This window comes from Falco biarmicus, chromosome 8 (genome assembly GCF_023638135.1).
Source record: "Falco biarmicus isolate bFalBia1 chromosome 8, bFalBia1.pri, whole genome shotgun sequence".
Lineage (NCBI taxonomy): Eukaryota > Metazoa > Chordata > Aves > Falconiformes > Falconidae > Falco > Falco biarmicus.
In genome coordinates, this window is record NC_079295.1 from 37,670,480 (window position 1) to 37,682,667 (window position 12,188).

A 12,188-nucleotide genomic window follows, 5' to 3' on the forward strand; every position below is an offset into this window, starting at 1 on the left:
CCACCAGAGATGCTAAGCAGATGATTTTGCAAAGACTTATAGAATCATTTAGTTTGAACCATGCCACATGTTCCTCCAACTTCAACAGAATTGTTCTCATACAGAATTTAAGCACATGCATAACTGTTTTCTGTATTAACTCACGGAATTCTGTATTGAATTGGCAGTTTTCCCTGCATTCATGTAGGTTTTAAAAACAACCAGAGAACTGAAACACAAATTTTTATACAACATAAAATAAGATAAAAATAAATTAAGATAAAATATGAAAATATAAATATAAAATAAAATAAAATCTGGCAAGGTGGCTTATGCACTTCTGTAATACACAAGACATTTTACTTGATTAGATTTGGCAGGGGGCAGCATGTATTGAACCCCCTATGCCATTTCCATATCTTTACAACTATTTTCCCATAATATTCAGAAGCACATAACCCCACAATAGAAGAAACTTTCTCAGAATCTTGGGATATTTATGGCTGTCTAATGTTTATTTTCCAAAACCCTTTAATGCATCTACATATGAAAATGTTGTTTTTATTGCACACGTAGTGTGTTACATGGAATCAATGCTACGGGTTTGATTCCCTTCTCAGGCCTGTAAAAAAAAATTGTGTAGAGCAATTAATTTGTACTGCAACCTCTTTGACTGAAAGTAAAGATTTGTGCACAGTGAACTGTACAGAAATTAAGCTCATGAATTTATCTGATACCTAATGATTTTAAGTAATTTTTCAGATAAGCTGATGCCATGTATGATCATTTTCCTATTGTTATGATTCCTACCAATTACTCCTCATAAAATATAGCTGATTTTCAGTTTCCCTGTTCTACTTATTTTCAAAATGCTTTTTGAAAAGCTAAGAAAAAAGGTAATTAAATTTGCATCTTCAGAGCGGAACTGTGGTTGTGCATCCCATTTGTTTCACTGGCCATCACAAACCCACACAATCAAATCATCAAAAGCTTTCTAGAATTTGATTTCTGCATGTACAAAATATCATTTTATTCCTCACCATAAAAATTATGTACATTACAAAACCTTCCCATCTACTTCTGATTTTAATAAACTACTGTATTTCTAAACCCCCCAAGTTAATGTTCTTCACTCACCACTGATCTTAGCCTATTGCTACATAGAAACTGGTGCTGCCTGACACGGGGAGCAATTAATTCATGCTGCCAAACACAAGAGGATTGTAATGCTTTTTCAAATATCAAATCAGTCCAATTTCATTTAGACTTAAATGATCTTTCCGGTCCCTCTTCATGTAGATACCTCTGCAGTCAATTAGCATTGTCACTTTTAATCTGTAATACTCAGACACTGGTCATTTGCCATTAGAGTCTCATTAAATAGATTCTTATGGTCAGATAGAACCTTCTGCAATGTAATATCTGAGGAGAGAAAACGGACAGTCATTATGCAGCTGGCATTTACTAAAAGGTTAGATATTGCAGATAACCTTAATCACAGATTACACCGCATGTCAGTAAATTAGCTCGCAACTTCACAATTCCACCTAAACAGCCAAGCTTCCCACCCAAACACTCTTAAGACTATTATTAAGTTAAATTTAACCATCTATATGTGTCCTAATTCAAATGTTTTAAAGCTTTAGAGCATCAGACTTTACATCAGACTTTCACGTTAGACAAAGAAGCCTGTTTCAAGATCTTTGGATTCTGCTCCCTGTAAAACCGTATTCCCTTCAGCTGTGGACACATGTCTGCTGCTGGATCCAACTGTGCTGCCCAACCTGCCTGATGAGAGCCTGTTATGATTGAAGCTGCTCATGCTAAATGATTCATTTGGAGAAATCCCACAAGCAGCTCAGCCAGCAGGCTGAAGGGGAGAGAACTTCTGGCAGCCAGAGCAGTTACAAGCAGCCGGACAGTGACTTCGGATGTGCCGGTCTTGGATGGTGTGAAGCTCAAAAGGAACCGCCGTTTCCCAGAACCATCTTTCCTGTATGCAAAGGTTGCAGAGCGTGAGAGTCCGGTTTCAAAGGGATTTGCTAGAGAGGGGTCCTCCCCGTCTTGTTAAAAAGACACTAAATATACACTAACTCAAGTAGAAGGCAAGGATAATTTTTTAATGAAAACTTGATGTTTTGTGAGATTTTTTGTGACAGATGATTTAAAAAAAAAAAAAAAGATTCTGTAAAGCAGCTGAGAGCTCCTTTGGGCATAAATAAATCCAAAGCAAATGATGTGTTGGCTGGGATGTAGGTAAATACAGAAATCAATATATCCATCACTTGGCCTTAAATAGCAACAGTTAAACCAGGATGCAGCAAAAACAGGTGATCAAATGCCTGATTTGATTATTTGCTGCCCTTCAAACTCAATAAAAACCCATTGACTTAATGACCAACAGAGCAGAGTTGAGTGACCAGAGTGCTTGAATCACTACTGGCTTAATGGTATGAGATCATGACAAAGATTATTAAACAGCAGTCTATATATTACCAGCAAGACTTAAATAATTTCCTAGGGATAAGCATCTACTATTTTGTTGTGGTGCTCATGGATATGATGGCAAGCATAGGTGGATGGCTTAGCAGCAGGGGCAGGGAGGATATAGTCATGTTGTGGTTTGTGGTTGGTCTTCTCTGAAGACTGCTTGCCACACTAATGCCATTTTCCCCTGAAAGTTTTCTATGTGCTACATAACCAGTTAATGAGTGTCACGTAACCGCAACAACCTGATGGCTGACTCTTGCTTACATCTGCACCTTGCCTCACTCACAGATGTCCAGCCTGGGAGAGGCTGCCTGCCCCGTGTGTCTGACAGAAGAGTGCAACTTACTCCCCACCTTTTCCCCTTGAAAAAAAGGGCCACCCTGGCCCTACGGAGGCGTACCTTGCACGACTATTTTTGTTTCTATAATGGAGGAGTGGAGCTGCTACACAGAGAAGAAACCACACAACTCAAGGCTGAATCTGTGGCAAAACAGGGAAACTGGCCATGGATCTCCATATTCTGATGTCTAGACCTTCCTGCCATTGCAGCTCTAGAAAATAACTCATTTATGCAAAAGCTAGCTCTCTATTAATTAGTTACTGCCAGTCACTGTATTCACACATCACGTATTTTCATTATGCAACTTTATCAAAATATCTATTTCATCCTGAGCAGTGCATGTGCAATTTTTTTTCCTACCCAGATTTGTTTAACTGATTGCCTGCCTGATCAATCCTGCTGATTGTTTATCTCTGGTGGCATAACAGCACGCACAGAGCTATGCTGCAAACTGACAGACATCTCACTGTATGGAATAATTCAATGCCTCATTAAAAAAGAGAATTAGATGTGGCTTCAGAGATTAGTGCCAAGAGAGTTTTGCCATTTTACATTCTTGTTGATACAAACTGTAGAGACATGTAGCGTTGATCAGCAGGACATGATTCAAAAGACACCGCAGAGGTCAATAGAAGCTAGCCTGTGTAGGCTTCCTCATGGGTCACAGAAATACATGTGGGTTTGCTTATTGCTGAAATCCCTTTCAAAGCATCCTGTTTACACAGTATTAAGGCAACCCAGGAGAGAAAAAAATGGAATAAAAGTTGAAAGCTCAGCATTAATGCTGCTCCTTGTGCTTATGCATCACAATAATTTCTGTCAAACTTTAAGACATTATATCATCTATAATGCAGCGCAGTTTGGTATAGTCTTACTCCTTGTACACTCTATAGATAAGTGTAATATACTTGAAATCTGGTTTGATTTTCTGTTGCGGTGGGATCTAAAAAATAAATCAAGAGGAAAAAACTTTAAGCAACCTTCAGTTATCTTCCTTTCTGTCATGTGGTTTTCCTATAACTTCCTATCAGGGATGAATAATAGTAGTTCATTTGCACACTGAAAAGTCATTGGATTAGCACGTTCACATTTTGAGGCTATCAGGGAAAACGTTATAATAAAATATTTTCCCTGCATCCTTTTAAAGTCTCTTCAGGGACCTTGAATTGCAAGCAAGCAAACTGCCAAATACCCTGCCAGCTTCCCTTTCCGGACACCCGTGGGGTTTGGGAAGGGATGTCCTAAGGCAGCCTCACTTTTCTGGCTGCGGGGACAGACTCCAGGCTCTGGGAGGGACCTCCTTCTCTTAGCCTGTCTGCAGACACAGGAGGTGAGGATTCAGATGCATGGAGAAACCCAGGTGTGTCCTCGCTGACCTTGAGGATAGCAGCCAGGCACATAATGCACAGCCCTACTCATTAGGAGAGCTCGTCACAGGAGAGGAAGGCACTTGCATTGCCCCATACAGCAAACCAGGCCTCCTGCTCTACCGTTGTACAGAAGAAGGAGAATCTCTGCCTGGCTCCACCCCCAGCCTACGATAACCAGAAAGCATTTCTTCGTGCTCAAGTAATACAAATACTACACAGCTTACTACAGGGAATAAGAATGAGAGACTAAGCTCTAATGCTCGTTAACAAATAACCACTGTTTCATTAAGCTGTGGGCAAGGACTGCACAGAACAGAAAACTACAGTGATTTAATACAGATTTCTAGTTGGAACGGTATGATACCTGTAGAATACTTCAGTAAATTACTGATGTCAGTTGTATTTCTCTCAGAGGCTAGGGAAATAGGTTATTGGCACAATAAAACATCTAGAGGCATTTAAAATGTCAGTCTAATAGCAAGAACCAGTAAGGCTTTTAATTACCTTCTGTGCAATTTTTTTAATTGCTTCAGTGGCTGCAGTGCTTAGTGAATTCCTGACAGAGCAGCTGCAACTGACTTTAAAATGTTTTTGAAGCTCTTAGAGAAAGCATTAAGGAATACAACAGAAACAGGGAACTAGGTGGGATATTTTCTGCAGTGTGTGTGAGGAAACCTTGGTCTCGGTTTGCAACATGGGCAAGAATGTTTTGAGCAGCTTGACTGGACATCCCTGTCAGCATTCCCCTGATCTGGGTAGAAGATGGCGTTGCCTGCCTTTTGCAGAGCATTTCTATGGTGCGTCAATTTAAAGAAAGCAAAACCTATCCCCCATGGCCCTGGCAGCTGTAGGGAAAAGAGCAGAGGCTCAAGCAAAAGGCTGAGCACCAGAAATTGTCCCACGACCCTGACAGAAGAAACAGAACTTACCTTAGCTTGCAGAAGCACTTGCAGCTCTTGAGACCTAACTCTGCTGTGTTTTGTTTTTTTTAAGGGATAAAGCTATTCTGATAATGGGGAAGAAAGCACATGAAAATTTTCCCCTGATACAATTTAATTTACAAATAACTGGCACATCCCACCCAAGGACTATTCACAGTGATCACAGAGGCCATCTTCAAGAACTCCAAGTAACCAAGTGAGCTTGTTTTTTTCCAGCAGAGAAGGGAAAAGGCCACTTGAGCTGGAAATGCTGCCTAAACTCCAGCCACTCAGCTGCAGCGATATGCTGCCCAGAGTGTGGAAATGGCACACGAGGAACATCATTTCTCTTTTGCCTGCAGGCACATAGGGCCAGGCCTGGCCAACCCTTTGGCAGCAGATGCAGGATCAGATTGTCCTTGCAGGGAAGCAAGGGGACTCCGGCAGCACAACCTGGGGGATGTTCCCCTGCCAGTCTGTGAAGACCGAGGCACACCCAAACCCGTGTGCCACCTCTGCTGAAGCACTCCCAACCTCACGCTCTCCAGCCCTGGATAATCAGCTTGGCTCGGTCGGTTTGGCACCGCTGTCCCATCCAACTCACTGCCACCGCTGTAGCCTCCAAACAACAGGAGCAGCGAGGTCCAGCTGTTGGCCCAATGCTGCTGAAGCTTCCTGGCAGAGGGAGGTTGGGACTGGGAAAATCACAGCAGAACTCCAACCTATGGCTCTCCGGCAGGGCAAAACCATATGCTTTCAGGTTTATTTCATACTACACTGCACTCTGTTAATAAAATGGACTTTTAATCCATTTGAAAAACCACACGGGGCACAGATCCATCTCACAAACCTCTCTTCCCTCCTGGGGTTTATCTTGATTAGGCTGTAAAAATGCATCATTGAAAAGGATTAGCTAACATGTTCTAGCATTTTTTCAGGGGGTTTTTCTACCCTACAAAAGCACAGCAGTATCATATTCTGACTAGAATATGGTTAAAAGAAACTTGTTTCCTAGTAAAATTGCAGGGAAGGTATTCTGCTCTAGCACACACAAGGAGGTGTGGACCTCAATCGCACAACTGGCACACAAACTAACAGTATCTAATACACTTCAATAAATGTAGTCAGGACAAATTCTCAGACACGTTACAATGACATGTCATGGAAACAGCAAAGAAAATATTGCCAAATCCAGCACACTGATTCTAGGGGACTTTTAAAGTCATAAAATAAGGCTATTCATCAAAAAGTACTGGACCTCTTGTTGTCAATTCTAAGTGGAAAAGTAATAATAATTTCTAGCTATTAATTTTAGTCTCCCATTGAAACTGGGAGGAAAACACAGACACTAAGCAGAAATGTACTGGCAACCTTTCTAAACTGAGGTTTTAGTTAAATATACAGAGCAGTCCTTAGAGTGAATTTTTAATAGTAATTTTGAAGGTCAGCTATAGTCAGTAAACAGTTCTATAAATTATGTTGAAAAATACTTTTGATGAGTCCTTGCAATAAATCCTTTTTGTGTAAACTACAACATATTCTACTGGGTCCTTTCTGATTTTATTCATACTCACATAAATCAACAGAAAATCCATGGAAGTCAATGGAGTTACTGAAAACAGAAACTTTCCATTTGATTTTTCTAGGAAGAATAAGTCCATGCATCAGCTTTTCAGGATTAATGTAGTTTTAGGAGACCATGTGTTGGTGACAAAATCCACCAGAAGATCTTACAGTCCAGTAGTCTAAAAATTCATCTTTAACAAATAATTGTCGTAATTCAAAATAATCCTTTTAAGGGGGAGGCTTTGTCAGATTTTACAGAGGCTGTAGGAACATGATCAGTGTCTTTAATTTAAAGCAAAGTGAGATGATTTAGAGTTTTTTGTTGTTATCTTAACTAAGAACATGGAAAATAAATTTTAGTTTATGACTCTGTCTTATAGGACAGATTTTATCCTGCCTAGCACACCACAATGCTTTTTTTGTTTGTTTAAATATAAAGACTGCATATTTTTGGATGTGCACAGAGATAAATGCAAAGAAAAATCCAATATAATACTCATGTACACAAAATGCATCACTGTCATTAGAACTAAGAAAGCCTGGCCATGCATGGATTTTTATTTTGGATTTACTCAGAAGGTTCTTGTAACCGGGACAGTGCAGGCATTTCAATGTAGACAAACGCCTTTTCAGAATAACTGGGTCTCTTTTCTCTACTTAGCCATCTAGTGTCACAAAACATCGAAAGGTAATCACAGATTTCTTTCTTAGCTTTGGCTGGACGACATATTCAAAAGTTGTTAGCTTTTGACTGCATCAGCCTTTTTTTTTTTCCCCAGAGGATTAGACTAAAATATTATTGTCTAATAGCAGACAGGTGGACACACCTAAAACCACCTAGATATAAGCCTAAGGAAACACACACTTGGATACAACAGTAGCATCCCAGCCTGTTGCACAGCTTAACAACATGCAGTTAGCATCAATGTTGTTCTGAAAAAGGAATGCAGATCAGGTACCAGTTTTATTTGTCTTAAATCAGAATAATTCTGGTTTCGTGTTGCAATCCCATTGTCATTAAAACTTGGAGCAGTTTAAGCAAACAAAAAAGTTTGGCTTTTTAAAAATCAAAAGCTCTTGTTAACACCTTATGAGTTTATGTGGAATGAAAACATGTAAGGAGAACAGGCATCAAAATCAAGCAGGCAAGGTACATGCGAAGAAGTAGAAGAGGACAGTAACAACCTTACAATGAGAAATACCACTTAATGTGATGATCTGTGTCATGGTGTGGTGCAAAAGGATCCCTAAAACCTTTAACAAAGGTGGGGAAAATATTCGCATATTTCTCCTAGATATTTGGAGACAATGGTTTTAATTTGGGTTCCCCCTCATATCAAAAAAAAGTATAGAACCATGCAGTATTTAAGTACTATGCTAAAAATTTATATGGCAAAAGAACAAAGGACCCTTAAAAATAGGATAGGTTAGAATACTTTTTCACACTTAAATTTGAAAACTCATTCAAACACCATAAGCAGTGTATTGGAAGGCTACATTTTTTATCGGCTATCACTGTTCTCATTCATTTGTCAATTTTTATTCATTACTAGCTTCCTATTACAGAATGTTATTGGATCATTGAATAATGCTTTCTGTTTTTCTCCTTCTGATTAATGTGTTTATTGATGCAAAAAATAACAGATATTAGTTTTGGGAATAAAAAGCAATACACTGAATTGAGCTTTAATGTTCCTTTCTTTACCAAAATGTCTAAAAATAAGAAATTAAAATATCTGCTTCCATTTATCATTTCACCTACACAAGTTCCAGTATCCTATTATACGCAAGAGGTTTTGCACTTGAGGCAAAGGTTTAGTTATCAGGTTGCTGCTAGAACTGTGACATATTCTCGGGTAGCTATATTGTCTATGATCTCCTAGCAGCATTTCAATGTTTAAATTTTAACCAATGAGACACTGCATTTTACATCTCCAGAACATTGTTAAATACACTGAAGAACAACAAATCTTTTATTGATCTTAATGGAGTGTTCAATGTTAACTTTGTTTCACTCTCACATCCATTTTAATTCCTTTTATTCCTTGCAGCCTTCAGTTCGGTGTAGGACAATACAATTCATCAAGGCTCTAATATGTTTACTTATGCTCAGTGGAAACATGTTTTAAATTTATCCTAGTTCTAACAGACATATATACGCCAAATGCTTCCATAAAAAAAGAAAACTCAATAACTGGACACTCCACAAATTTCAATTAATTCCATCTAGTGGAAAGGGAGAGTAATCTCTTTCCCATCTGCATCCTTTGATGAGCTATTTTAGTCCACAGTTTCCTAAATCTGAGGTTATATCTTCAAAAAGGCAAACTCTGCAGTCCTGAGGCAAGTTACAATCAGTAAACTACACCAACTAGCTCTCCCTTGGGCACAAAACTAAAACAGAAAAAACAAAAAAAGTGGATGCCTGAAGACCTTTTCAAGGATGAGGCCACCTGCCAGTTCGAAAGTAGAAAGGTGAATGGGTCTTAATGTACTCTACATGTCTAATGTGCTCTACGGGTCTAATGCACTACACAACCGGTGGCACCAGCCTGAAGATGACGGCTGTGCCTGTGAGACAGGCTTACCAAAGCACACTGCGCAACAATTGTACCACAACATCCCATCTTGGATGTTTTGGGCATGCATGAGACCTCCAGGTAATGCCACTTCCATTAGCTTACTACTAACTGGAATAATACGTGTCATTAAAAATGCATTTTGTTTGAATGGGGAATTTTGCCTGAATTTCCCCTTGGTTTTCCATTTTCCTCCTCTATTTTCAGTCACAAGTTTCCTTCACTGACCAGAACCCTGGAATTAATTCAATTCTTCTTTGCTTTTTTCCCTTTTGGCTGTTGTTAACTTGAACAATCATTCTATTTTTTCTGTTAATGATTAGATTAACAGTTTTCATGTTCTGGGTTGTTCTGTAATCTTCTTTCTCTAGCAATTTTAACTGTCCTACTTTGATGTGCATAGTATATAAACAGTACTCTAGATAACGGCCAACTCTACCATATGGAGCAATAAAAATGCTTGGATCTCCTTTTGATTTATACCGCACAGGACTAGTAATTCAATTCACTCCCCGAGTTGATTTGTTTTTCATTGCCAGTTCACACTGGGATGAATACTTCAGGGATTATTTTAATGCAGAAATATCTAGACAACTAAAGCAGTCTAGGTATCAGTACATTTTGCAGTTTATGAACAGCTCTTGTTTTTGTTGTTTATTCATTTACCTGGACTGAATTCATTTGTCATTGGTAGGTCCCATAATCTAGATGTCTTCCCAAATGAGCTATACTGTACACATGGGATTTTTTTCTTTATCCACTCAGTTGATATTAGCGTTACTGCTTAGAGATTTGGCTTATAATTAAGGGGCATATTCTGCTGATGCCAGCTGCAGCGTTCCTCCACACAGGTCTGTTATTTCAATCTGTTGCAATCTGACATTAAGGTAACATTAGTGTTTTAGCATAAGCCCCTCTCCAACATTCATTATAAAATCAGAGTTTGTGACACACAAGCACTAAAAATACTTCAGCTAATTTTAGTTTTCACCCTAGAGTTCATAATCCCTTTTGGGCTACTATGAAAAGTCTTCTAATAATTTAAATACGGTTACTTCTAGGTCTTCCTTAATGGACAGGAGAGCAAGAGTTTATTTTTCTTATTGAACTGCTAGACCAGCAGTTAGTCATCCCCAGGTACTCTCCTCTGGGACAGATACTCGTGAGTATTTCATAGACTCATGCATGCTTAAAATTACTGTTAATCATACTTAGGTTTTTTGTCAGTACATTACATAAGCAAGCCTATAACATTCATTTGAATGTTTGCAAAAACACGTATTTCAAATTGAATACTTTTAAAAATACTTTTTCCTACCAAAACTCAGTATATATAATACAGTAAGGCTGAACAACAAACCAATTTATTTAGCATGATCTAAAATGCTTATCACTCATGCTGGAAATACTGATTTATCAGATAAAAGATTAAGGTCTTTGCAGCTTATTATCCTTTTATTTTAGTGCTGCTCTGAATCACTGGAAATGAGAACTTTCCTTGATTGAGGTGTAACATGTTTTAAGTCCCTCTTACCTTACAAAAGGATTTAAAAGAAGAGTCATGCCGTCAAAGTCAAGCCCAGCAAATCTACAATATAAATCTGTAGCCTTCTACAATAAGACTTAAGGAAATTACTAAAAACAGATAAAAAGCTAGAGTATAAAAAGACAGAAAGGAAATAATGTCACATGTGAACACTGAAATCTAGTAACACATTATTCGAAGCTGGGAATTCTGTCCAGCAAGAGCAATTGGCTACTCCTTGTTTACTATAAGCATTTCCATTTGCCTTCAGACTCTACAAAAGATAAAGTTAGGTAAAAGTCGTTTTTTTACAAACTTCTGAACAAACCTTTTTAAAAATCATTTTGTTTGATGAAGGATTGATACTTCTTCCCTAATTTTATGCTGAGTAAACATAACATCAGTAAATTGTAAGGATTTACAGGAGCAAATAACCTCCAAATTTCAGGGGTGATCATCTACCATTCATGCACTTTTCTACTGTTGGGATGCAGCAATGTTTTTTACTGCTTGAGTCGTGTCCTTTAAGGGCTTTATCTGTGGATTGCTACCAACTGAATCATTTCACACAAGAGTTAGTTATGTCCGTCTAGCAGTGCATCTAGTAGGGTGTGAGCAGTAATATTTGCTGAGTCAACTGCATCCACACAGGGGAAAAAAGTGATTTCCACATGCCTTGAAATGCTAGAGTGAGTAAATTATACTTTTTTTAATGGAATAATGTTATACAGGATAGGATTCTTGAAGGAGAATATATGGCTGTATTAAATAAAAATGTCAAATAACAAATGCAAGCCAATTCACGCAGGTAGTTCCATAGACCTGAAGCAAGACATGTCTACCTAAATCAGACTTAGCTTTCAGTTTCACAAACTTCATCACACAAGGAGAATCAAAGCACAAGATACAACAAAGAAAAGTTCTTGTCACCAGTTTCTGAACAGAAGATGCAGCATGAAAATGACCAGGATGTAATATCTAAAATATCCAATGAAACACAAATGGAAAAGAGGAAATAGATCACAAAAAGCTGTATTGCTTATTTTTGGCATTTTTTTTTTAAAAAAAGTAGTCACTCTCCCTTACATATTCTCTACCTTCTGTGTATTTTTATGCTTATAATTATTTCCAGCATGACTTGCAGCTTCCAGGAGCTGAGCTTGGAATAGCAACTGAGGCTTTTTTGCTGCAAAACAAACTACATGAAGAATCAGCACTGTATTATCTCTACAAACATGTACTCTTCCTTACTCATTTTGCAGTTCTCAATCTAGGGGGATGTCAGGATATTTAATATGGCCCATTCTTCATGGAGAATAGTCGTCCCATTTGCTGCTGTGAGATTGATAGTACTGCATGCTATCAATCCCAAAAGCTCTGATGCAGGCCATGGACCTCAACCAAAAGATTCCTTTCTGT